Source organism: Podarcis filfolensis, assembly GCF_964270895.1.
Source record: "Podarcis filfolensis genome assembly, chromosome: 14".
NCBI lineage: Eukaryota > Metazoa > Chordata > Lepidosauria > Squamata > Lacertidae > Podarcis > Podarcis filfolensis.
In genome coordinates, this window is record NC_139616.1 from 22,150,143 (window position 1) to 22,174,120 (window position 23,978).

The 23,978-nt window shown below is 46.6% G+C and overlaps 1 long non-coding RNA gene across 1 annotated transcript; it reads right to left on the minus strand.

The window, feature by feature from the left end:
* Nucleotides 1-187: 187 nt before the first annotated feature.
* On the minus strand, nt 188-755 carry LOC310748706. The gene is made up of 2 exons (XR_014541346.1): nt 445-755; nt 188-397 (listed from the first exon to the last, which is right to left on the minus strand). It is a non-coding gene; the product is annotated as an uncharacterized lncRNA (long non-coding RNA).
* Between the last annotated feature and the right edge of the window lie 23,223 nt (nt 756-23,978).

Below are 23,978 nucleotides of genomic sequence, written 5' to 3' on the forward strand. Positions count from 1 at the left end.
AGTGAACTTGCAGTCTGACTTGGAAGAACAAGTTTTTCTACCGGTTAAAATTAAGCCAAGATCATGCGCTTCTTCCTGTTAGTTAATCAGGAAAGCTCTCTCACTCTCTCTCTATGAATGCGCGCTGTACACTCTTCGATCCTCCCATTTTCACAAATATTAATGGATCAAAACACATAGGCAGGTATTGTCAGGGCAGCAGAGGCAAAAGCCACCTTTATTTCCACTCGAATGTTGATCTTATGTATATGGGAGTCCCTAAACGGGCTGAGAGGGAACAGATAACTTCCCTAGTCCTCGGACTGCGCCCCCTAGGTTGGGAATCTTCTTTATCGGATTGTATAAAGCGACCGGGATTAGGGTTAGGAGGCTCGCAGTCACTCTTAGTTTATCCTACCTCTCAGGGTTTTATGGGCTAATAGCCGTAAATAAATAAATAAATACCTCTCAGGGCTGCTGAGAGGATAAAGCGGGACGGGGAAGGGGGGAACCACCTTGAGCTGCTGGGGAGTTGGGAGGGGAGGGAGAAGGTGGGAAGTAAATGTCCCAAAAGAAATATATGCCTCTGAAAACCCCTCGCTTGGAATCGCAGGTGGCCAAAGTGCTGTTGCGCTAGCCTCCACCTCGCCGGCTTTCCACAGCCATTTGGCCGGCCCCTGTAAGAACAGGATGCTAGGCTAGATAGGATAGGCCTGATCTAGCAGGGCCCTCCTCTTACGTCCTTAAATAACGACATTCCGCTCCTCTGCATTGTGCCTGGCTGTTGCTAAGCCAACCCAGCCTGTAACGGCGTATTAAGCGTTCTAGAACCAAGAATGCGAGTTTATTATGATAGCCTCTTGATGTGAATGAAGGCAATCGAAGGACCTTTCCGGGAAAGGCGATGGGCGGGTGGGGTGGGGGCGCGCGGAGAGGGAATGCCTAGTTTTCGAAGCCAAGGAGCGAGGGGGAAAAAAGAGAAAGCGCTGACATTGAAATCTAGTTTTCTCCTCCTCCCAACTCTGATTTGTTTCCCTCTTTCCTTCTCTCCTCCAGTGTGTCATGCGTTGTCACCTCTTTCTCTGTGAGTGTGTTTTATAGGACATTTGAATAAAAGGCTGAGTGCCAGGTATGGGTGACATGGTGGGTGGAAATTTCACCTCCCTACAAAGAGCTGGCAGCCCCCCATTTGCATAAGGTCAGGGTAGAGCTTCTGATAGAACTTCGTCAGCATCCCTGTCTCTTAGCAACCCTCCGGCTCCCTCGGTCCCAGCTTCTATTGGACTGGTCCTCTCCTTTTCTTCTTTTCAAAGGGAGGCTTACAATCAAATGTCACCCTCCCCAACCTGTGTCTGTCACCCCAACAGGTCAGCTGTTTCTCTTACACCTCCCCATCCACCTCCCCCTCCTCATCCCCAATTAGAGAGACAATCAGAGGATTCATTGAGGAGCAGGGATTCCAACTCTTCTTCTTTTTCTTCCATTTTTTACTTTACAGTTTTCATTTAAAAAAAAATATATCACACACGCACTTTGTTCAGCATTTATTGATGTATTTATCCTCAATGGACGCAAAGCACATTTTCTTCTTCTTCTTTCGCGATTAATAGGACTTAAAGGACTGAATGAGGAGCAGAAGAATCGGAATGTAGAACTACAGAGAAGCCATTGGCTAAGAGTGTGTGTGTGTGGGGGGGTGCAAATTGGAAACACCTGCGGAACAATAGCTCTCTAGAGGGAGGGTAATAAGGCAAATTGAGCTGGGGAGGGGGCAAGGTTTTTAGGTCATCATCCACTCCATCCATTTAGTCGAGGCAAAGAGGAAAGGGAGAGGGCGAGGGGGTCCAGCTCATCATCATCATCATCGTCACCATCATCAACACACGGGTGCCTTTCGAATCTGGAGACGGGATGGGAACCGGGGACAGCCCACAGAAGCTGATAGAGAGTGTTAATGGAGGGTCAGGGCTGGACAATGGTATCTATCGCTGCCCTCCTGCCTCGCCTGTCAACGGAGGCGAGGCTGAGTGGTCCAGCCCCATGATTAGGAGGAGGGGGGAGGCTAGTGGGAGGGGGCAGTGCAAGGACTCCGGCGTCAAGCTGTCCAAGTCGTAAGGCAGATTTTGATTTTCACGCGATTGCGCCTAATGGGTTTCCCCCGATGCTAATTAGATTCATTATTAAAACACACACATCGGCGCTACCTTAATTTCAATATATATACCTCCCCCTTTTCGGCGCTTGATATGTGTGAGAGAGGGGGGGAGGGGGAGATTTGGAGACGTTCCTTTATTTTGGAACCGAAATCATATATATTAGATCGGGGAAATGCGAAAGGGTTGGCTGGCGGATTTTATCAGGTCCCTTGCCGGTGGGTTTTAATATGTCCCCAAATTTTAACATGTCCCTTTGCGGTTTGATTATCCTTCTAGCAAGTGCGCGCGCGCGCTAAGGTGAACTACGTGCTGCTTATTTGGCAACGACGAGGAGCCACACACGCCCCGCACATATTGTTTCCTTTGGGTCTTCAGAAAAGATGATAGGTCTGATGGTAGTTGGTGGATTTTCATAAAATCTTCACTATGGACCCCGGTTCATCAGTATAGAAGCTCCCTTCTCCTGCAATTAAAAAAAATGTTGTTGTTGTTGAAATGACAGGTAGTAACTCAGTATAGATTCAGGCTACGATCCTACACACAACTATCTGGGGGTTAAACCCCTCTGAACATAGTGACCCTGACTTCCGAGGATACCCACATAGCACTGCCAGTAGAATTATTTCCTCCCTTGCTGACAATAAAATAAAATAATTGAATTTGAGGGGGCGTGGGGCGCCTTCGGAGTCCCATTTAGACAGCCCTGGAAATGAAAGTTCAAACAGATTTTTAAAGCGAGGAGTTTGGGTCCCATCCTGTGCAAGTTAAGGGGTTGGGAGCCACCTTTATTTCCAGAGGGAGAGCTGAGTAAGTGCCCAGTTCTCTCCTATGGAAACCAGCGGGGCTTCGAAGCGCTGCCGCTTGGTTGGATCGGGACCCCTTTCCTCACTCCAACTCCCACTCCACTGTCTAGATATATTCCATTCGGAAGACCTGGGTTCAAGGACAAGGATGACATCCAGGGACATTCCAATGAAGGAACTGAGGAAAAGAAGGCGACTTTGGGTCCCTTTGGGTCCCAATCCTATGCATGTTTACTTGGAAGAAAGCTCCCACGAGTCCACCGAGCTTGTTCTCTAATGAACATGTTTAGGATTGAGGTGTCCTCCTGGCATGTATGTTGGTGTTGGGGGGGGGGGGTTGTAACTAACATTCCAAGCCTAATTTTAAAACATAGAAGCAATCCTATCTGAACTCCAAAGTACCCCTTGATCACAGGAGGTCCATCATGCAAAGCCTTTTTGTAATATAAATCTTTCAGATTCAGCACGTGACCATATGGAATGCCAGCAATGCATATGGCGCCCCAGTTGCTCTGCCACGTCACTTTTCCAGACCGTGGTTTGTCCAGGCCCTTGGAATTCTGATGATGCGGATGCTGGCTGGAATTGAGTCTTGGCTGTTAGGTTCAGCATCCAGTTCTCACAGTGGCCAGCTAGATGCCCATGGGAAGCCCACAAGCAAAAGGTAAAGTCAACAACACTCTTCCCACCTGCGATTCCCAGCAACTGGTATTCAGAGGCATAGTGCAGAGGAAAAACCAAGCCGTTAGCCACTGATAGACTTCTCCATGAATTTGTCTGCTCCATTTTTAAAGCCAGGCAGGTGGCCGTCACTGCCTCTTGTGGGAGCAAGTTCCATAGTTTAACTATGGCAGTTGCTGTATTTTTCAGTCTATAATGGATGTATGGATTTATAGTTTTGTTTTCTATTTTAGATTAATGCCTGCATTGCATCTTGTGTTATAAGCCGCCCTGCGCCCTGATCTGGGGAAAGGGAGGGATACAAAACCCCTTGGAGGGGAAAGGAAATAACATGCTTGGGAATTAAGATTTTAGATCAGTTGAGGGATTATTTTAAAGGAATATAAAGTCTTCTCAGCAAAACCACCCGCGTTCCACACAGACACCCTCTGTAACCTGCCCCTTCTTTTTGAGTGGGTTGAGTCTAGAATGGGACTTTCTCACGGATCCAGAGTCTTTTGGGACTTTCTTCCTCTGGTCTCCGCGAGGAGAGGCGTTGTTCCGCGTGCGCCGTCTGTTCAGGCAGGTGATGGGGCGGCAGCGCCCTCCTGGGGTTTCCAGAGAGTCTCTGTCCGGTCCCAGTCTTTGCCTCGCTCGGCCCTCCTCCACCCCTCCTCGTGCACTCCCCCGCTTTTTCTAGCCTTTCACAGAAAACGCTCAGGTGATGGATTCCGAGAGAGAAAGCGAAGGAGAGGGTGAGAAGTCAACTGCCTTCCTCTTCAATAATTCAGGTGCCGCGTTTTTTCCAGGCCGTCAAGCCGTCGAAAGCAGACGGGAGGGTTCAGGGACCCGCCGCAGACGCTGGAGCTGATTAGCCAGCCAAGGGGACCTCGACAAAGAGCGACGCTGCCTCTCTCTCCGCCGCCCCCCTTCTCTGGAGCCCCCCTATCTGCTTTTGAGATTACCATCTGCCCGACTATCGCTTCCGCAACTTTGTAGAAAAGGGGGACGATTGTATACAGTCAGACAGGCTTATCGGCTTTCCCCCATAGATTTCCCTCCCACGCACCCCCCAAAACCCTTTCTGGTTGCCCAGACTCTCCTGGCCCGTTGAATCGATGCCTCCCCCCCCCCTCCGCCTCTGTCCCAGGGTCGTCTTTGGAACCGGGAGATGTCTCTCAATAACTTTGCAATGTGACTTTATTCTGGGAAGAGGTGTCTTATTTTGTTGAGGTGGCATTGACGTGTGTGTAGTGAGAAGGGGGCTCAGGATTTGTTGGGCGAGGGGGGCAAATGCTATGACAGGTGCCTACAAACTGGGGGGGGGGGGGTTCTAACAGTGCAGTCCTGATCATTGCCTACACTCAGAAGTAAGCCCCACGGAATTCAGTGTGACTTCCTTACCTGCTGAAGTGTGCCTCTTTATATGTTCAGTTTGAGGGTATCTTACAGCAACCATCTGGTTGGCCATTGTGACAACAGGAATCCTGGCTGGACTAGGTGGGCCACTGGCCTGATCCTACAAGGTTCCTCTTCTTCCGGACTACAGCAACTCGCATGCGGAAGGCTGATTTAGAACACAACCAGCCTCTTTACGCTAAATCAGCCCATCAGCCGCTTTATAGGGAATCGATTTATGTAGCTTAGAACTGCCGCTGTATCCCAGTTGCCGCGGTTCGTTAGTGGAGAGAGTTACTGCCGCGCTCACGGGCTTGCGGGCTTCCCAGATGCACCTGGTGGCCACTGTGAGAAGAGAATGCTGGACCGGTCCAGCTGTGTTTTACCAGGGCGGCAACCAATTTTAATGGTATCCTCTGAACACAATGCAATATTATTCCGGGACCTCGGGATTTGCCCTCTCCTTATCCCTCTCCTTCTCTCCCCCTCCCCACCTTTTGGCAACATAGTATATCTTAACATACAGCGTACCCCCAACAACATATTTCAACCTCTAATGCTTCAGAGCCCACATCTAAACACATCTACTTAGAAGCACGTCCCGCTGTCTTCAAGGGCACTTACTCCCAAGCAAGTGAGCACAGGATCGCAACCTGTGAGTTAGTATTGATATGGTTACTTAAACACACATACGGCACAAAACCTGAATAAACAGAAAAGAAGTTGTATTGGCTCCGATCGCATCACAGCAGATAACCCTTTCTGAAAAGGACTCAGGTAAACGTGACCAGTTAATTGCTCCTCATTTATTACTTAAAATTGAAATCCCCCACTCGGAAATATGTTCAGGGCGAACTACCTTTCTTGGGTTGTTTGTTTATCAGGTGCCTGGCTTGCATAAAAGCTTCTGAGGGGCGAGCAGGTGAAACAGAACTTATAGCAGAGGGCAACTTTTAGTTAACAGGTAACAGAACCTCCCTGGGCTCGCTCCTCTCCTCTTGGCTAACTTGAGATCGGTGTGCGCACATCACATTTCTTTGATGCGTTGCCATTTTCCCATTTAGTCCAAGTTTGTGCAACTCATCCTTTACCTGAAGGAAGCGCACAGTCACCATCTTTTATTGTCTACGCGTTTTGTCCTTCGGGGCCGATTTTTAAACACGCAAATATATGATCCGTATTGTTTTATTGGTACTGTTGCTGCGGGTTTGCCTTGACATTTGGCTAGAACAAATTAATTTAAGGAAAGGGGGGTGGGGAGAGAACACACACACACACACACACACACACACACAAATGTAAGTGTATCTATCCCAGAAGGATTGATTTTATTTGGCGAGGGGGATGTATTCATTCAAATAACAACAGAAGATGAACTTCTAAAAAATCACAAATAATAGAGCTCAAGTTCTTACTCACTGGTAAAATGTGATTTAAAAGATCCGTTATTTGGATTGCTACTGTCATACGTTAAATAAATAAATAAATTCTTATTAATTGAGAGTTGACTCCAACTAGGTCATAGTCAGAGCACGCCCACTGAAATAAATGGCGCAAGCCTAGCCCTGTCTAATCAGAAGTAAGTCCTATTGAATTCACGGGTGCTTCCTTCCCACTTAAGTAGGCTTAGGACTGCAGCCTAATATCAGCCTATTTATTTCAACTGGTCTACTCTGAGTAAGCTGAATACAACCTAATAATAAGAATAATGCCTCGTCAACATCAGGCTAAGCACTTGAATCCACTCATTTAAGATGAAATACAGAAAAGTTCATGACTCGAAGAAAGCATCCCAAGCTGCTAGAAAGAATGCCTTTAGTCTCCATTAAAGAATGTGCATGATGCCATTCTATCTTTGCTGAGATAAAGGCTCGATTGTTTGGAGCTGGTATCGCTAGCCAAAGCCATTGTCTTCCTACAGTCTTCCTAGGGACACAACATGTGTGTTCCTTCAACATTCCTCCCACACTTTCCTGTGGGGCTCGATCTCAGAATCAAACATGCCCCATCACTGCCCTGACCCATGTCTTTCAAAAGCAGTGGAAGGCTCACAGCAGGACCCTGGGCAAGTCCACTCAGAAATAACCCCACTGAGTCCACTGGGACTTACTCCCAGGTGTTTATAAAACTGCTCCTTTAGAATAATAAGACCCACTTCCTGAACTGTATCACTCACAGAGGCAGGGAATGGGGAATCACAGAATCAAAGAAGCATAGAATTGGAAGGGACCACACGGGTCATCTTTCTAGTCCAACTCTCTGCAACGCAGGAATCTTTTGCCGCAGCATGGGGCTCAAACCCATAACTGAGATTAAGAGTCCCACGGTCTACCAACTGGGCTATCCCAGCACGGAGAAAGTGTGGTGTGAACTCAGTCTGGACTAACAAACCCTGAACACAGAAAACTAATACATTAATGAGAATACTAGAGCACACACACACCCTCCCCACAAACATTCTAGCTTTCTATGTACAAGGTGTATTTTGGGTCACATTCCTACCATACATTTAATGCACTATGTCAGGGGTCAGCAAACTTTTCCAGCAGGGGGCCGGTCCACTGTCCCTCAGACCTTGTGGGGGGCCAGACTATATTTTGAAGGGGGGGAAATGAATGAATTCCTATGCCCCACAAATAACCCAGACAGTGGCGTAGCGTGGAGGGTGCAGGGGGGGCCGGCCGCACCGGGCGCAACATCTGGGGTTAGGGCAAATCCACAGGTTAGGGGGCGCAAATCCACGGGTTAGGGGGCGCAAATTACTTGCCTTGCCCCGGGTGCTGACAACCCACGCTACGCCACTGAACCCAGAGATGCATTTTAAATAAAAGAACACATTCTACTCATGCAAAAAAAAGCTGATTCCGGACCGTCCGCGGGCCGGATTGAGAAGGCGATTGGGCCAGATCCGGCCCCCAGGCCTTAGTTTGCCTACCCATGCACTATGTGATATCAAAGTCCTGGCATCTACCAAAGAATTATGGGAGCTGCAGTTTGTTAAGAGTGCTGAGAGTTTTTAGGGGACCCCTATTCCCCTCCCAGAGTTTTAAAGGGAAAAATATAACACACCAGAGCTCCACTGGTAAAGGGGCGGGGGAGGACAGCTTCAGATTCTACACTACATCACTGGAGCCACATTCATGGTACCCTTACGCAAGAAAAGAGAAAGAGAGGAGAAAAAAGGAGGAAATGGGGTGGAGCTTAGGCATTTAGTGGCCAAACCACAAAGTGTACATTCCCTGACTGTCTGATAATCTCAAGCCTGCCCTCTACTGACTGGAGGCATGCACCACTGCCCCTACTACTGGAGACACAAGAAGCGGCTGCAGCACCATCCAAGTTCAAGTAAGATGCTGAAGAGGCGCCTGGATACCTCACATGCCCTTCCTGAGACCCTGGTAAGTGAGGCAGAGCACCTTGCTTACCAGGGTTTTGAGAAGGTCACGAGAGGGCTCCACACGATCACACAGGGCTCTCGCGGGATCTCACTGGAAGCCTCAGCCACACGACCCCGGTAAGCATGGTGCACAGTGTGTGCAGAGGGCGGCACCTTGCAGTTTCGCCTCAGGTAGCTAAACGAGACAGCCCCACATCTGGGGCTGTATCCAAAATTCTCTGTCCGCTAGCATGAGGACAGACTGACCATGAGTTAGGAGATGGATGAATTTTAATTTTGCACAACAGAGGAATCCAGTGCCATAGTTGAACCAGAGGAAACACCTTGTGGAACAGTTTGTACATTCCCTTGTGCAACAACATTCCATGGATGTAAAACATTTTGCCAGCAGAAAAAGTATAGCACTAAGTGACTTCAATTTAGTGCTACAACCAGTGGTTTGTTTTTTTCTGGGGGTACTCAAGGGTGCTCAGTACTGGCACTCCCCCCAAAAACTATTTAACGTGTGGCACTTACTGTAATAACTTCATAGTGAGTAAAAAGGTAAAGAGACCCCTGACCATTAGGTCCAGTCATGACCGACTCTGGGGTTGCGGCGCTCATCTCGCTTTATTGGCCGAGAGGGCCGGCGTACAGCTTCTGGGTCTTGTGGCCAGCATGACTAAGCCGCTTCTGGTGAACCAGAGCAGCGCACGGAAACGCCGTTTACCTTCCCGCCGGAGCGGTACCTATTTATCTACTTGCACTTGGACGTGCTTTCGAACTGCTAGGTTGGCAGGAACAGGGACCGAGGAACGGGAGTTCACCCCGTCATGGGGATTCGAACCGCCAACCTTCTGATCGGCAAGTCCTAGGCTCTGTGGTTTAACCAACAACGCCACTCGCGTCTCTTCATAGTGAGTAGTGGCACCTTTTTTCTTTTTTAAAAAAGCTCTGGCTACAATGCATGTAACTCAGTGTCTTTAGCCTGGTGGGTCACAAATTGTGTAGGTTTGCCTTATGAAAATATTTGCTGTGCATAGTTGAAAATAACCTTATGGATCCCTGGGGACAAAAGGACCAGCTTAGTGCCTACATATGGTACTTGTTGCTTCATGAATTCTGTGTGTGTGTGTGTGTTTGTGTGTGTGTGTGTGTGTGTGTGTGTGTGTGTGTGCGAGAGAGGGGGGGTACTGAGGGAGGGAGGGAGATCCTCTGTTGTGGTTATGATTTGAAAGCTGAGATGCTAAGAAAATCCCAAACATCTGCGTCATTTCCTAAGGCACTTTCAAGAAGAGAGAGGCACCCATAGTTGTAGGGCTCTTCTGTAATCATGCAACTCACTCCTTTATGAAGAGGAGATGGCACATTAATACTGAAGCATGCTCAGGCACTTGCTGGTGGCGGGGAGGAGAAGAAGCATCCACTCTATCCAACTGGTGAGCAGCACTCCATCTCTCATTCCTGGAACACTTTCCTGAAGATGCCATGTTTGAAATCCCCCCCGTTGATTATATCAAGGTTTCTGCTAACACCTATCATTTGAAGTCATCTTCAGTCTGCCTTCAAAACCATCAAGAGCATTCCTTTTTTTTTATTCCACTTGCTGATGCTCCTTATTGAGTTCTCTCCCCATCTCTCTGCAGCTTGTCATAACTTGTAATAAAATGACCCCTTTTCTGGCCAGGAGTTAGTCCAGAGAGTATCAGATCTATTTTCCAACCAAGGGAGTTGATGGGAAGACAAGGCTTTGAGATTCTCTGTGTCTCTCTCACTTAAATCAGTCTTCAGTGTTGTTGTCATTGTTAACTGTTTCAGTGTGTGTGTGTGTGTGTGTGTGTGTGTGTGTGTGTGTGTAAATAACAGGCAAAAGGACTGGCAAAGAATTGCCAATTTTGCTTAAAGTGAAATTGCAATAGAAATTTGTGTCTGCATGGCAAAGTTCCAGCACATCCAATACTCCAACCATGGAAAAGCATTTGCATGAGTTGTTTATCGAGCCATGCTGTGGACGCCATCCTCTGCACCACACCAACATTTGTATGTTGGATTTATTTATTTAGGACATTTATAAAACTGCTTTATATTTGAAAATCTCCAAGCACTGTGCACACTGAATCATGTATAAGACTTAAAACATACATATACATTAAGGCAGCTTAAAATTCTGCTGTGCGCACCCCAGTCTCTGAGCAGTGAGAGACTTCAGGGATGCCTGCGACGATCAAGAGATTTATTTCCTTGGAATGAAGGTCAATGGAGACTGTGGTGTCTTTAGGTTATCTAGTTTTATTCACACATATATGCAACCTGAGCATAGGATGGAGGGGCTTGCAGCATTAACACTCCACAGATCTTACTTCCCCATTAAGTTCCCATCATAGGACCCAACTCCTAGGGGCTGAAGGGGCTTTGCCCCACCCAATAAAATATTTGAGGGGGTTGGCCCCCCAGTTGATGGGCATTGCCATACAAATGGTGTGTGTGCACTGCATCTTGTGATTGATTATGTGGGGCGGGGCTTACCTGCCTCCCTCCCAATATTGTATTCAAATTGGTACCCCTGGCCCAGGGACATCCCTGAATTGTAGTTATAAATTCAGCAGAGAGCAAGAAAAGCCTCTGTGTCTTCAGCTTCCAACATCAACTAACCCCCCCCCCCTCTCTCCTCTCTCTGTGTCTCTCATACACAGCACTTCTTGGCCTATTGTTCTCCATTCCATCCTAGGATAAGCTGGCGTCCAGCCATTTGAGGTAGGAAAAGAGCCCCCTATTTGTCTCCATGACAACAGGGAAACCTCTTTGGACATGTGAATGTTGGTGCTTAACAAACCAGCCAAGGCCATTATCTTATAAAGAAACTGATCTGACTGGTACAGTGTCATCTTCCACTAGATTCTAAACCTTTGTGGTACAGAATCACAAGCCTGGAAGCAATCCCTGGACATCATCCAGACTGGAAACCACCACCACCACCCCAAGAAAAATGCTATAATGATACTATGTCAATAGCACACGGGCTGCGGGAGATAGGAGTTCTAGTCTGAAACAACCCCAAAAGCACCAGGTTGGGGAATGTTGACATAAGTTCTCAGAAATTGAATGTCACTGCATGCTAGCTAGTAGCTGCCAAGTCCTGCCAAATGTGCAGCAGCTATCAGATTTTGACACCAAATGTCTTCTGCTGTTTAAATGAAAGTATTCCATTTTTTCCATGGAGTAGTCAGCCAGCACTAGAAAATGCAGAGAAGGATCTGGAGAATAGCTATGTGTAGACATTTGTGATAGCATAGAGAAAATCTCTCAATCTGAACCTGGGCCGCTGCACACAAATGAAGACCCTTGCAACCTAGCCTAGTTCAGAGTGGCAGCCCTCCGGTAACCATATTATGCAGACTGGCATATCATGCATACAGTCCATCATGCATAAAAGCACAGCACAGCAACAGAATTAAGGAGCAGGTCCTTTTGCTAAAGAATTCCTGGAAGCTAAGCAGAATTTTTAAGGAAAGAAAATCATGCTGTTGACGATGCTGCCAATCCTGCCACAAGCCAGCACCTTATCCCATCCAACCCTGGTGTTCTACTCCTTAGAACTGGGGGTGCCAGTGTGGCCCCCGATGACATAATCACGCCTTTCAGTTCTTGTCCTGGTGCCCACAAAGACTCAGAGACACCAGCACCCTCACTGTTCTCTTGCTATGCAGAACAGAAGGAGGAAGTTAGAAGAGGGCCACTCTTTCCCACTTCCTCTTTCAGCTCTATGTACTTTCCAAGACACAGATTAATTCCACTGGATCTGGCTTTTACCAATATCCTGTGGAAATGTGGGGAGGAGTGAGCACGCATCCTCCTTTCTGTGTGTCGGGGGTGAGGGGACGGATCCACAGGGGAGAGATGTGACTTGAGCAGGGCAGGGGGGCACCCAAAGCATTCATCCAGATATCCAGATGTGCCCACAGGCTTAAGAAGATTGTTGATCTTTGCCTTAGAAAGCAGGGGAAGATTCTGTTACGAACATGAGTCAGAGGGCAAAATGTTGGGCCTCTCTATGCCCCACTCCTGTGTTATTTTCTATCTGCTAAAAGGGCAACTCCCCAAAGACTCCGCTTCTGATTAAGTATTTATCGAGCCCCCCCCCCCCAGCTTTGCATAACATTTACTTGGCATTCCTTACTCTTTTGCTCCCTGCCCCCGCCCCCCCCCCTGCCATCACCATCCCCTTGCAAACAGCTTCGATTCAGTCCCAGCCACTGCAATGATATCAGGGAAGACTTTGCTCTCGCTCTCGCTCTCGCTCTCTCTCCCTCCTATGGTCAAAGCAAAGGGAGGTCATTCTAATAATACACAAGGTCAGTGGTGGGAGCCGCTGAGTCTCCCAGTCATTTTTCATTTGCTCGCAGCACTTAATGACAGTTACAGGGGACAGGAACTTGGAGCTGATGGCCGGGTGATGTCACTAGCACATGCTTGGGGATTATAAGGGCAGCTGGGGGGCAGAGGGGTGGATTAATAACCGTGGAAGAAATAATTATTCAAAGCTTTGCCACGGTGTGTGCTTCTACCCAGGGTTGTTGCTGCCATTAATATTATTATTACTACTACTACTATTATTACTACTACTACTACTATTATTATTATTATTACTACTACTACTACTATTATTATTATTATTACTACTACTACTGCTACTACTGCAACATATGATATATGATCATATATCATATCTCCCGCAAGGAATTTTATCTCCTGGCTTTTGCTTCACCGGGGTTTCCCAAACTTGGGTCTCCATCTGTTTTTGTACTACAACTCCCACCGTCCCTAGCTAGTAGGACCAGTGATCAGGGGTGATGGAAACTGTAGTCCAAAACAGCTGGAGACTCAAGTTTGAGAACCCCTGCTCTACACAAAAGCTGCCTCATTGCACATGTTTCATAAAACTGTAGAGTTGGAAGGAACCACAAGGGTCATCTAGTCCAACCCCCTGCAATGCAGGCATCTTTTGCCCAATGTGGGGCTCGAACCCACAACCCTGAGATTAAGAGTCTCATGCTCTATCCCAACTGAGCTATCCATTTGCCTCACATTGAGAAGCTTTGTGGCTGTCCGTATAAGCGGTTCCTTCAGTTTCTGGAAAACAAGCCACATGATGGGACACTCTTGTTTCAGAGTCTAGATCAGAGGTGAGCACAAGGTAGGTTTGGATCTCTGGCTATATCTCTGGCTGGTTTGCACCATGATGATTGGTGCCATTTGGGACTGGCAGAGCAGAAGGCAGGGAGGTCAACTGCAGGGGGCGCCAGAGTCAATGACTGCCAGAACCAACCAATTCCAGTTTCCCCTCCATCCTCCTCCCTACTGAGTTCTACAAGGACAACACTCAGACTGAGGAGATGACATACAGTGCCACTCCCAGGACCAGATATAAGTAAGAATACAGACAAGTAGGAGCTGGCTGAGGGCTGGCTGAAGTTGGTGGAGCAGTAACCCATTTGCCCTGATGGACTAGCCTCAAGTGCTTTGCAGCAGATCAACAAGGATCCATTGCTACGGTGAGCCAGGCCCCCTGAATAAGTCCCCTTTCACCTTTGGCTTCATTCCAGGGATTGACCTCACAGTGGGATTCCAACCAAAACACCACCAGTTAAGATGTCAAGAGCCAGATTCATGACGAAAGTGGCCAAGTGTCCTACTTACAGAAGTGTCCTCTATTTGAAGAGGTGTATAGTATCAGTCTGGGATGCGGGTGGCGTTGTGGGTTAAACCACAGAGCCTAGGGCTTGCTGATCAGAAGGTCGGCGGTTCGAATCCCCGCGACGGGGTGAGCTCCAGTTGCTCGGTCCCTGCTCCTGCCAACCAAGCAATTCAAAATCACATCAAAGTGCAAGTAGATAAATAGGCACCGTTCTGGCGGGAAGGTAAACGGTGTTTCCGTGCGCTTCTCTGGTTCGCCAGAAGCGGCTTAGTCATGCTGGCCACATGACCCGGAAGTTGTATGCCAGATCCCTCGGCCTATACAGCGAGATGAGCACCGCAACCCCAGAGTCGGCCACAACTGGACCTAATAGTCAGGGGTCTCTTTACCTTTTTATAGTATCAGTCTTAGAGCCCGAGTGGAGTGGTGGCTTCAAGATGCCCATCTATAGATGACAGCAACAGGACCACAGCCTGAACAAGCACACAGCTCATCTGGTTGCAGCCTTCCTTGCTACAGTGAGATGTATCACACTCTGGGGAATAAGGATAAACCTAGCCATAGGGTGGACCCCCCCTTTTTTTTACATAAGCTTAGCTGCTGGTGGGGCAGGCAATAAATAACACTCCTGGAGAAGAGATGCATCTCAGTGGCAGAGAGTGTGCTTTGCATGCAGAAGGTTCAATCCCTGGCATCTTCTGGTAGCCCTGGGAGAGACTTCATCCTAAAACCCTGGAGAGCAGCTGGCAGTCAGTGTAGACAATGCTGAGCTAGATAGGCCAAGGGTTCGACTTGGTATAAGGCAACTTCCTATGCTCCTATGCAGTTTTCACAACTAAAGTGGTCATGCGTCCTACTTAAAGAGGACAGTCCTTGGCATCACATTAAGGCATTGTGGGACATGTAAATGTGGATGGTCACCATCTTAATTTCCAACTATCCCCCTGAGTAATGCTGTATCAGTATAATTGTGACTTATTAAAATGCCAGCACAGAGCGCCCAGAGTCAGCATCAAGAGTGGATCATGCCAGGGCCCTGACAGCTTCCTGAGGATACCAGGTGTTGATGCAAGAGGGACTTCGGGGGCAACATCTAGTCTAGTCTGATATATGCATTACTAGTTGCAGTTTGCTATAGATCATTCCCATAGTCTCCAGCAACAGTGTTTGAAGAATCATTGCCACAACTTCCTGGTGAGTGGGTGTTTTGTTTTTTAAAAAATGTATACCTGACAATTCCCCTCTCTATATATGTGTGGGGGTTTATAATTATTGTTGTTTACCCGCCCTTCACCCAAAGATTCCAAGATGGTTACAGCATTGAAACATAATAATAAAAGCAGCTGGAAAAAACTTACCCTCACAGAAATAAGGTGAGTCCTAAAATTACATCTCAAGGGTCAAAAGCCAGAGTATAGAAGCTACAGAGTGATGCACCTCTGTGGGGAGGGAGTTCCACAACTAAGGGGCGGCCAAAGAGAAAGTCCTCTCCCAGGTCAGCATCCAATCCTGAACTTATGAATACGGTGGAATAGTAGGCCTGTTCCAGCTGGCCCTAATTTTATTCCTCTCCAAAATAGTAAACCTATCTCAGAGAGAAATAAAATACTGAGTGTCGGTTGCAAAAGTAAAATGGAATTCCTGAAGCAGGGGAGAGGGGAATGGAATGGAATATCCTGGGACAGGGGAAGGCTGGCTCAAACTCACAAAAGGAGAGTAGCTCTTAGGAGGTGAGGATACACTGCAACCTTTTGTCACAGGAACAACCAGTCAGTCAATGGATATAGGTCATGATGAGCCACAAGATGCCTACATTATTATTTTATTTATTTATTTTATTAAATTTGTATACCGCCCTATACCCAAAGATCTCAGGGCGGTTCACAGCATATTATTAGAGTGAGTGTATCCCTAAAAACAGGATGCTTAGGGGGAAACAGTGTAACAACACTACTGCATCATCCTCAAGTCTGTGAGCTTCCAGGGGCATCCAGATGGCTACCATTGGAAGTTATGGATTAGAAGTGCCTTGGCCACTATCCCGTGTAGCACCGAGGTAGCCACTTAGCTGCATGTTTGTTCCACTGGTGAATCAAGTTCAAGAGCATGTATAAGCAGGTTGCTGGCAACTTTGTGGCATAATTGATTGTTCAATGCGTTACGCAACAAGTTTCTGCTAGTGCAACGCTTGCTTTGGATCTCTCTGTTGCACAACATTAAAACTTACCATACCTATCCAGGGGGTAGGGGGGCAACTGGTCCCCTAAATCAAGTAAATAAATAAAGATGCTTAACTATCAGTAGAAATAATCAGAATATTTGAAATTGAAATGACAGCTTTTTCTGAGCGCTTGGGGTCAAAAGATAGTAATTTAAAGCAACTGTTGTTGAGACTTTTCATTCTGAATCTAGACAGAGCCAGACAAGAGGATGATGACAGGTGGGAGTCATGCCCCCCCAACATAAATCCTGGCTACACCCATGCACCTATCCACTATCACTAGAGCCCTTGTGCTGGCAGAAAGCAAATGTTGGGTAGAGTCTCTTGAGGCTGACTCAAACAGGCAATTCTTTTTCACAATCAGCATATCTCTAGATGCTGCTGGGCTACATCAGAATAGCCTGCTGGATGAGGCCAATGGCCCATCAAGTCCAGCATTATGCTCTCACAGTGACCAACCAGATGCCTGTGCAAAGTCCTCAAGCACAGGAACACTCTCTTCTCCTGCTGTTTCTGGTAACAGGTATTGAAAAGCATTACTGCCTCTGACCATGGAAGCAGAAGACAGTCATCATGGTTAGAAGCCATTGACAGCTTTTTCCTCCTTGGATAATATTCATGGGTATGGCATTCATGAATGAATACCATCCCATGACTACCATTCCCATCCTCCCTGGTCATTGGTCATGCTGGCTGGCATTATTAGCTGCAGGAGTCCAACCACATCTGCAGAGTCAACAGTTCCCTGTCCTGGCATTATATTCTGAAGGAGGCAACCCTTTGGACTAGTGGGAACAGGAAGCTTGTCTTAGGAGTGGCAGAGAAAACCACAGAAAGCAACCTTTACTAAAGCTCAAAGCCCAAACCTACTCACTATAAGATAATTGTGTCACTACCTAACCAAGGTTCTCTTCATGTTTCATTTGTCTTTTGACTGTTATTGAATTGTTGGAAAGGGAGGGTGGGGGGTGGAAGAAGACAAATTCCAGTCGTATTGAGATCTGTTTCATTCCTTGCTACCGTGGCCCATCATTAGATAGTTTTCCTGTCTGAGCAGAAGGTCAGAGAGTATAAATATAAATTGCATTTTGCATTACTTCTAGATGACTGAAGCTGTCAAAGCAATAATATAAGCTTTCAGTCCCGCATTCTACCACTTCTCTCCCGATTTTTGGCCAGGAGGTCATGTGCAAATTGAACGTGACAGCCCAGACGGAATGTCCAACAGACTTATATTGTTCAGCTGCTGGGCTGCGGCGCTCATCACAATGCACGGCCCGCATTGGACGGAGGTGTGCTGACAGAGGCCCAGACCTCTTGGGATGCTCCCCCCCCCTCCAAAAATAAAAAATAAAAGTTCACTGTATCCTAGATGGCCAGAACAAAAGAGCTTCCCAAAGCAAGCATACTATGTCAGAAGAGTAGAAGGAAATAGGTTAGTGCAAAAGCTGATAGGGTATATTAGCTGTCCACTAATGCTTGTTAAAACACTTCTGATAATGTAGCTGAGGATAGCCCCATATAGGCCTCATTTGCACTGTGTATTAATAACAGTGTATCACTTTAAACAATCATTGGCTTCCACCCAAAAAAGAATCCTGGGAACTGCAGTTTAAGTGTTGCAAGCTGTTAGGAAGGGCCCTATTTCCATCCACACAGAGCTACAGTTCGCAAAGTGGTTTAATAGTCAATCCGTCTTTCCAGTGAACTCCGGGAACTGTAACTCTGTGAGGGGAATAGGGGTTTCCTAATAGCTCTCAGCACCCTTAACAAACTACAGTTCCCAGGATTCTTTGGGAGACAGTGTGACTATATGAAGTGGTATGTTCATTTGATTGAATCAAAAGGGTTCGGGCTGGTAGCATACTGGCTCCATCTGCACTATACATTTAAAGTAGTATCATACCACTTTGAGCAGTCATGGGTTCCCCTAAAGACTCCTGGGAACTGTAGTTGTGTAAGGGTATTGCACCATCCTCAGTTTATTTGACAGCTCTTAACAATTCTCATCAACCTTCTCAAACTACAGTCTTTGCATATGCTCCATTTCTTGGCTGCATTTATATCCCACCTTTCTTCAAATGAACTTGAGGTGGCACATGCAGTTCTCACCTCTGTTTTATTGTCATGTGGAATAATGTAGAATAGGCTGAGAGAAAGTGATCTGCCAGATGTCATCTAATGAGCATCATTGCTGAGTGCTGAAGATAGATTTCTGCAGTCCTAGACCAGCACCAGAGTCCCTCTCCATTGCTTGGCGGCTGGTCCTGAGGCTCTGACAAGTGCTTATTCTTGCCCCTTTCTGGATCTGGTCCGACTTACAGTATGCTTGTGTGCTAGGCTGAAGTACAAATGTTAATGAGTCAAGTACTGTTGTTGCTGTTGCTGTTGTTATTCTTTTATTTAGCCTTTCCTCCTCCTCCTTTTTCTTCAAACTTTCATCTCATGATAGTCATGGACAACTTGCAGGAAGGTCATCACTATTTCTGGCTGAACTAGAAATAAAGTGAGATCAATTAATTTTTTAGTATATTTATATTTACCTTATTAGCAGAACCATCTCTCTCTCTCTCTCTCTCTCTCTCTCCATATGCACAGGCACACACACACAAACACACAAAAGTAAAGCAGCAAAATCTCCAAAAAGCAAAAACATAGCTGCCCACTTTAAACACATTTTGTCATGGAAATGACTTGGTAGCCTGGCTTTGGAGTACCTCTCTGGTGGATCAGAGAGAGAGGTATGGTCCACAGCCATCCCCCTCCATACATATCTCCTTCACGGCTCACATACTTTACCCTATGCATTACTACCTAGAGAGGAGCTTCATCTCTTCTCTCTGCACCCTTACTCTTGCACATATTAATCTGGGTTTTGATACTGGCTCTGCTTGCTTGGAAGTGTTTAGGACATGGGTAGGCAAACTAAGGCCTGGGGGCTGGATCTGGCCCAATCGCCTTCTCAATCTGGCCCACGGACAGTCCGGGAATCAGTGTGTTTTGTTATGAGTAGAATGTGTCCTTTTGTTTAAAATGCATCTCTGGGTTATTTGTGGGGCATAGGAATTCGTTCATTTTTTTAAAAAAAAAAAAATTCAAAGTATAGTCTGGCCTCCCTCAAGGTCTGAGGGACAGTGGACTGGCCCCCTGCTGAAAAAGTTTGCTGACTCCTGGTTTAGGATAAAGATGTAGCAACAGCCTTGAACCAAGGCCAGCATCATCCCCTGGCATCCTCAGGCTGCTGCAGAAGCCCCAGAACCACCTTTACCATCCTTCTTAGCTGATTTACTGATACCATAACTAACCCTTAAATCACACCCTGCTGTTACACCTACAACATTTTAATCATTCACACACACACACACACACCCCAATTGTGGCATAGGTGTTCCTGGGTTATCAGCCTTTTTAGTGTGAAAAAGCAAAACTAACCCATTCTGCAAAAGGAAAGGGGGGGGGACTGTCCTGCTTCACTTATCCCTTGATGACATGGATTTGATGTGTAGGTTTATCTGCAATGGCTATTTTCCAAAGATTACTATCCCTGAGATCTGTAGTAGGAGTCCTATTGCACTTCCATAGCTGAGTAATTGCAAGTCTGACTGTGACTAACATGAGTTTAATCCAGTCCTTAAATATTATGTCTCCCCCCCCCCTTAGCCAAACAATGAAAGTAGCCTGCATTTTGGTGTTTTGACAATTATTTGGCCAGTTATGATCTCCTCACAATCTGAAATCTTGTAGGGAAAGGGGCCTGATTTCTTAGCGAGGAAGGCTAGGTTCCTTTCCCTTTTCAGAAGGTTTGTTAAGAAGGTTTATTTTGCCTTTTGGGCAAATTAAAAAGGCCACCCCAGCTTGAAAAGGAATGTGATGGTTTACACTTGACAGATCTTTGGCGGCTTGTATAAAATTAGCTGCTGGTGGCATTTGCTCATCTCTTCAAAGGATAGACAGCCTTGATAACAAAGGACTCTAATTGGTTATGATTTGTTGGGCTTCTCAGAATGAAAGGAAGAGGTGGACATGAAAAGGATGTTTTCTCCATCCCCTTAGGGGATGGTCCAGCCAGGTAGACATATAGGTGAGCACCTTACACCTGCGTTCTGAACTCATTTACTTGGAAATTAAAATGAACCATTAATGTGGAGCAGTGCTTTCAAATTCTCTTCAAGAAACACCTTTCATATCAATTTGTCTTCTGAGAAATCCCTGCACATCGTCGTAGATTTCATACATTGTGTGTAGACGGTCCTCAGCCATTCCAGTTGCAAGATGTGAGATACAGAGCTAGGAAAGAGTTTCCTCCTGGGCCCTTGGAGAACAACTGCTCAGCAGAGCAGACCTGGAGTAGCCAATGTGGTGCTCTCCAAATTTATCGGGACTCGAACACCCATCAACACCCATCTAGTACAGCCAGTGGATGATGTGAGCTGTAGTCCAACAACATTGGTGGGGGCACCATGTTGGCTACCCCTGCTCAAAATAAATGAACAATAAAAGCGATATGTTTGTAGTCTTGGGTGTAGCCAGAGGGGCAACTGCCCCCCCAGCATGTAACTCAATAAAATATACTTAACTGAGACATAACTGAGACCCCAACATAAATCCTGACTACATCCATGCCAGCTAGATGGCTCTACTCCTCAACATACAGCATGTTAGAAGAAGGTGTGGTTTTGTATGTAGCTAGCTGCTCAATAAGAGAACGTAGGTGGCGTTGTGTATTAAACCACAGAGCCTATGACTTGCCAATCAGAAGGTTGGCGGTTTGAATCCCCGCAACAGGGTGAGCTCCCGTTGTTCGGTCCCTGCTCCTGCCAACCTAGCAGTTCGAAAGCACATCAAAGTGCAAGTAGATAAATAGGTACTGCTCCGGCGGGAAGGTAAACGGCGTTTCCATGCGCTGCTCTGGTTCGCCAGAAGCGGCTTAGTCATGCTGGCCACATGACCCGGAAGCTGTACGCCGCTCCCTCGGCCAATAAAGCGAGATGAGCGCTGCAACCCCAGAGTTGGCCACGACTGGACCTAGTGGTCAGGGGTCCCTTTACCTTTACCTTTAGCTGCTCAATAAAGCCCACAAGCATTGGAGATTTAGTCAGATGCAGTAATGCTTCTGAATACCAGTTACTGGAAACCACAGGAGGGGAGAGTATTCTCATGCTTGAGTGTTCCCCATAGAGATCTGGGTGGCCACTGTGAGGAAAAAATAATGCTGAACTAGATGGACCATTGGCCTGTTCAGGCAGGCTCTCCTTACGTACACAGGAAACTATAATTGCATCTTATTTGCCTTTCCTCTGTCCTTAGTTGTTGACCTGCACTACTGATAGCTATTTGCAGTTGGTGGACTACTGGTGGATCCATGAAAGTGTGAAGACCAGAGCTCAAGGACACTCCAGCCCTGTACCTCTTTTTTCATTGATGGTTTGGTTAAGTGCCCTTATCACTCAGCCTACAGGTTCTTCCACTTCCTGCAAACGGTGTGTTGTGAACATTAATCAGTATTTATACAGAGCCTCTTTGAAGAGGAAATATGCCGATATACATGTGAAGTGTTATTAAACTGAGCTGAATTGGAACGGCTTATGTAAAAAAAAAAAAACACCAAAAAAAACCCCAGGCAAGATCAAGGGTGCATATTCAAGGAGTCCTTTGAACATGTAAAAAAGCAAGAGTTAAACAGGAAGTACTAAAGATGATTTGAATACCAGGTGTTATGGCAGGTAATAAACTCTGAGCAGAACTAGTGGGACATTTGGGAGGTGGGGAATTTTGTGTCCCAGGGTGACTCTTCAGCCATCCCCAGGATTAAAGATGCCACTCCCAACATGAAAACCTTCACTTTAATGGAGAACAGGGCACAATCCCAGCTTCTGCAGGTGCACGTATTAGAAGACCTAGGGTTGCCATAATTCAAAAAGTGAAAATCCGGATGCAAAAATTGTTGAGCTTTCTTTAGTCTTGCCCAAAGTTGGTGAGCTGTTTTTGAACTATTTTGGGGGGAATCGGCAAAAATGACACTGCTGACGTGGCTTTCCACACATCCGGATTTTCCCGGACATTGCCAATTTCCGCCCAGACACTGCTTCCGACTACAGTGGTACCTTGGGTTACATACGCTTCAGGTTACAGACGCTTCAGGTTACAGACTCCACTAACCCAGAAATAGTACCTCGGGTTAAGAACTTTGCTTCAGGATAAGAACAGAAATCGTGCTCCGGCGGCGCGGCAGCAGCGGGAGGCCCCATTAGCTAAAGTGGTGCTTCAGGTTAAGAACAGTTTCAGGTTAAGAACAGACCTCCGGAACGAATTAAGTTCTTAACCCGAGGTACCACTGTACAGTGTTCTGGGTATATGTATACAGTTATCAAATGAAGAGTTTTTATAGACTAGTATATGTTCAGTTCAGGTAAATGTTTGATAAATTCCTAGTGCCTTGATTTGGAATATGTGAACTCCTACCCAAAACTGTCACATCTAACTAAAATTCATTTCACTTTCATTATCAGATTTTTCTTCTGTGAAGAAACCTCCATATTCACTTCACACTTCTCGTATTTGGGGGCAGGTGGGGGGGGGGCATCCAGTACCATAGTTCAATCTGCTTTGCATGCAGATGGTCCCATGATATATCTGTTCCAAGTAGCAATTTTAAGAGATATCCCTGCAATTCACTTCTTTACTGCTGTGGTTTGTGACAGGGGTGTGGTGGGGGAGAGCAGCAAGGCTGTGACCCCGGGCGCACAATTTGGTGGGGGTGCCTGGTTTGTGCCCCCATCCAAGCACCCCTAGCATGGCATGACCCAGTGATTCTCTCTGTGGGTGTTGGCCAGCCAGGCTCCCCCCAGCGTGGGCGGACAGGCAGCACAGTGCAGCCCTGCTTGGCTCTGGGGTAGGATTGGTGAGGGCTGGACTGGTAAGGCAGGCTCCATTCCTCCTTTCCTCCACACACACCCCAGTACAAACACACACGGCACACCCATAGCCACCCTCAGCACATGTGTACCTGCTCCAGGCACCAGCCACCCATGCTATGCCACTGGTTTGTGATACTTATACTGACTTCTCTTTTTTAAACATTTCTTATCTTTGATTTCTGCCATTTTAAACATTTTAAATAAGGTCATGTTGTCTCAGTTTTGTGGTTTACATGGTTGTATTATGCTTTAAGAGTGTTTTGTCCCAAAAGGTGGCCTCAGAGGCTTGAGACTACAATGCTATACCCTCTAACTTGGGAGTAAGCCCCATAGAACTCAATAGGACTTACTTCTGAGTAGGAAGGTAGAGGGTTCTGTTGAAAGGCCACTGCTCAGAGCAGCCTTCCCCAACCTAGTGCCCTCCAGATGTTTGGGGACAAATCCATGTCGTATGTTTAAAGTACATTCAACACACACATTTAAAGTGCATGGCTTCCCCCAAGGAATTCTGCAAATTGTAGTTTGTTTAGGGTGATGAGCAAAACAACAATTCCCATGATTCTATGGTGGTGTGATGGTCTAGAGTCACAGAGTGAGGAGGAGTTTTGGAGACCCATTACTATTTTCACAGGAGGGTCCCAGTCTCCAGTATCCCAGAGCTGCTCAATCAGCATGAAAGCTGAGCTTTTTAGCCATTTAAAGTGAGTATTTTCACCCTTTGTATTGATTGGATCCAATCTGATTGAAAGGAGTTGAGTCAGGCATTGAGGATT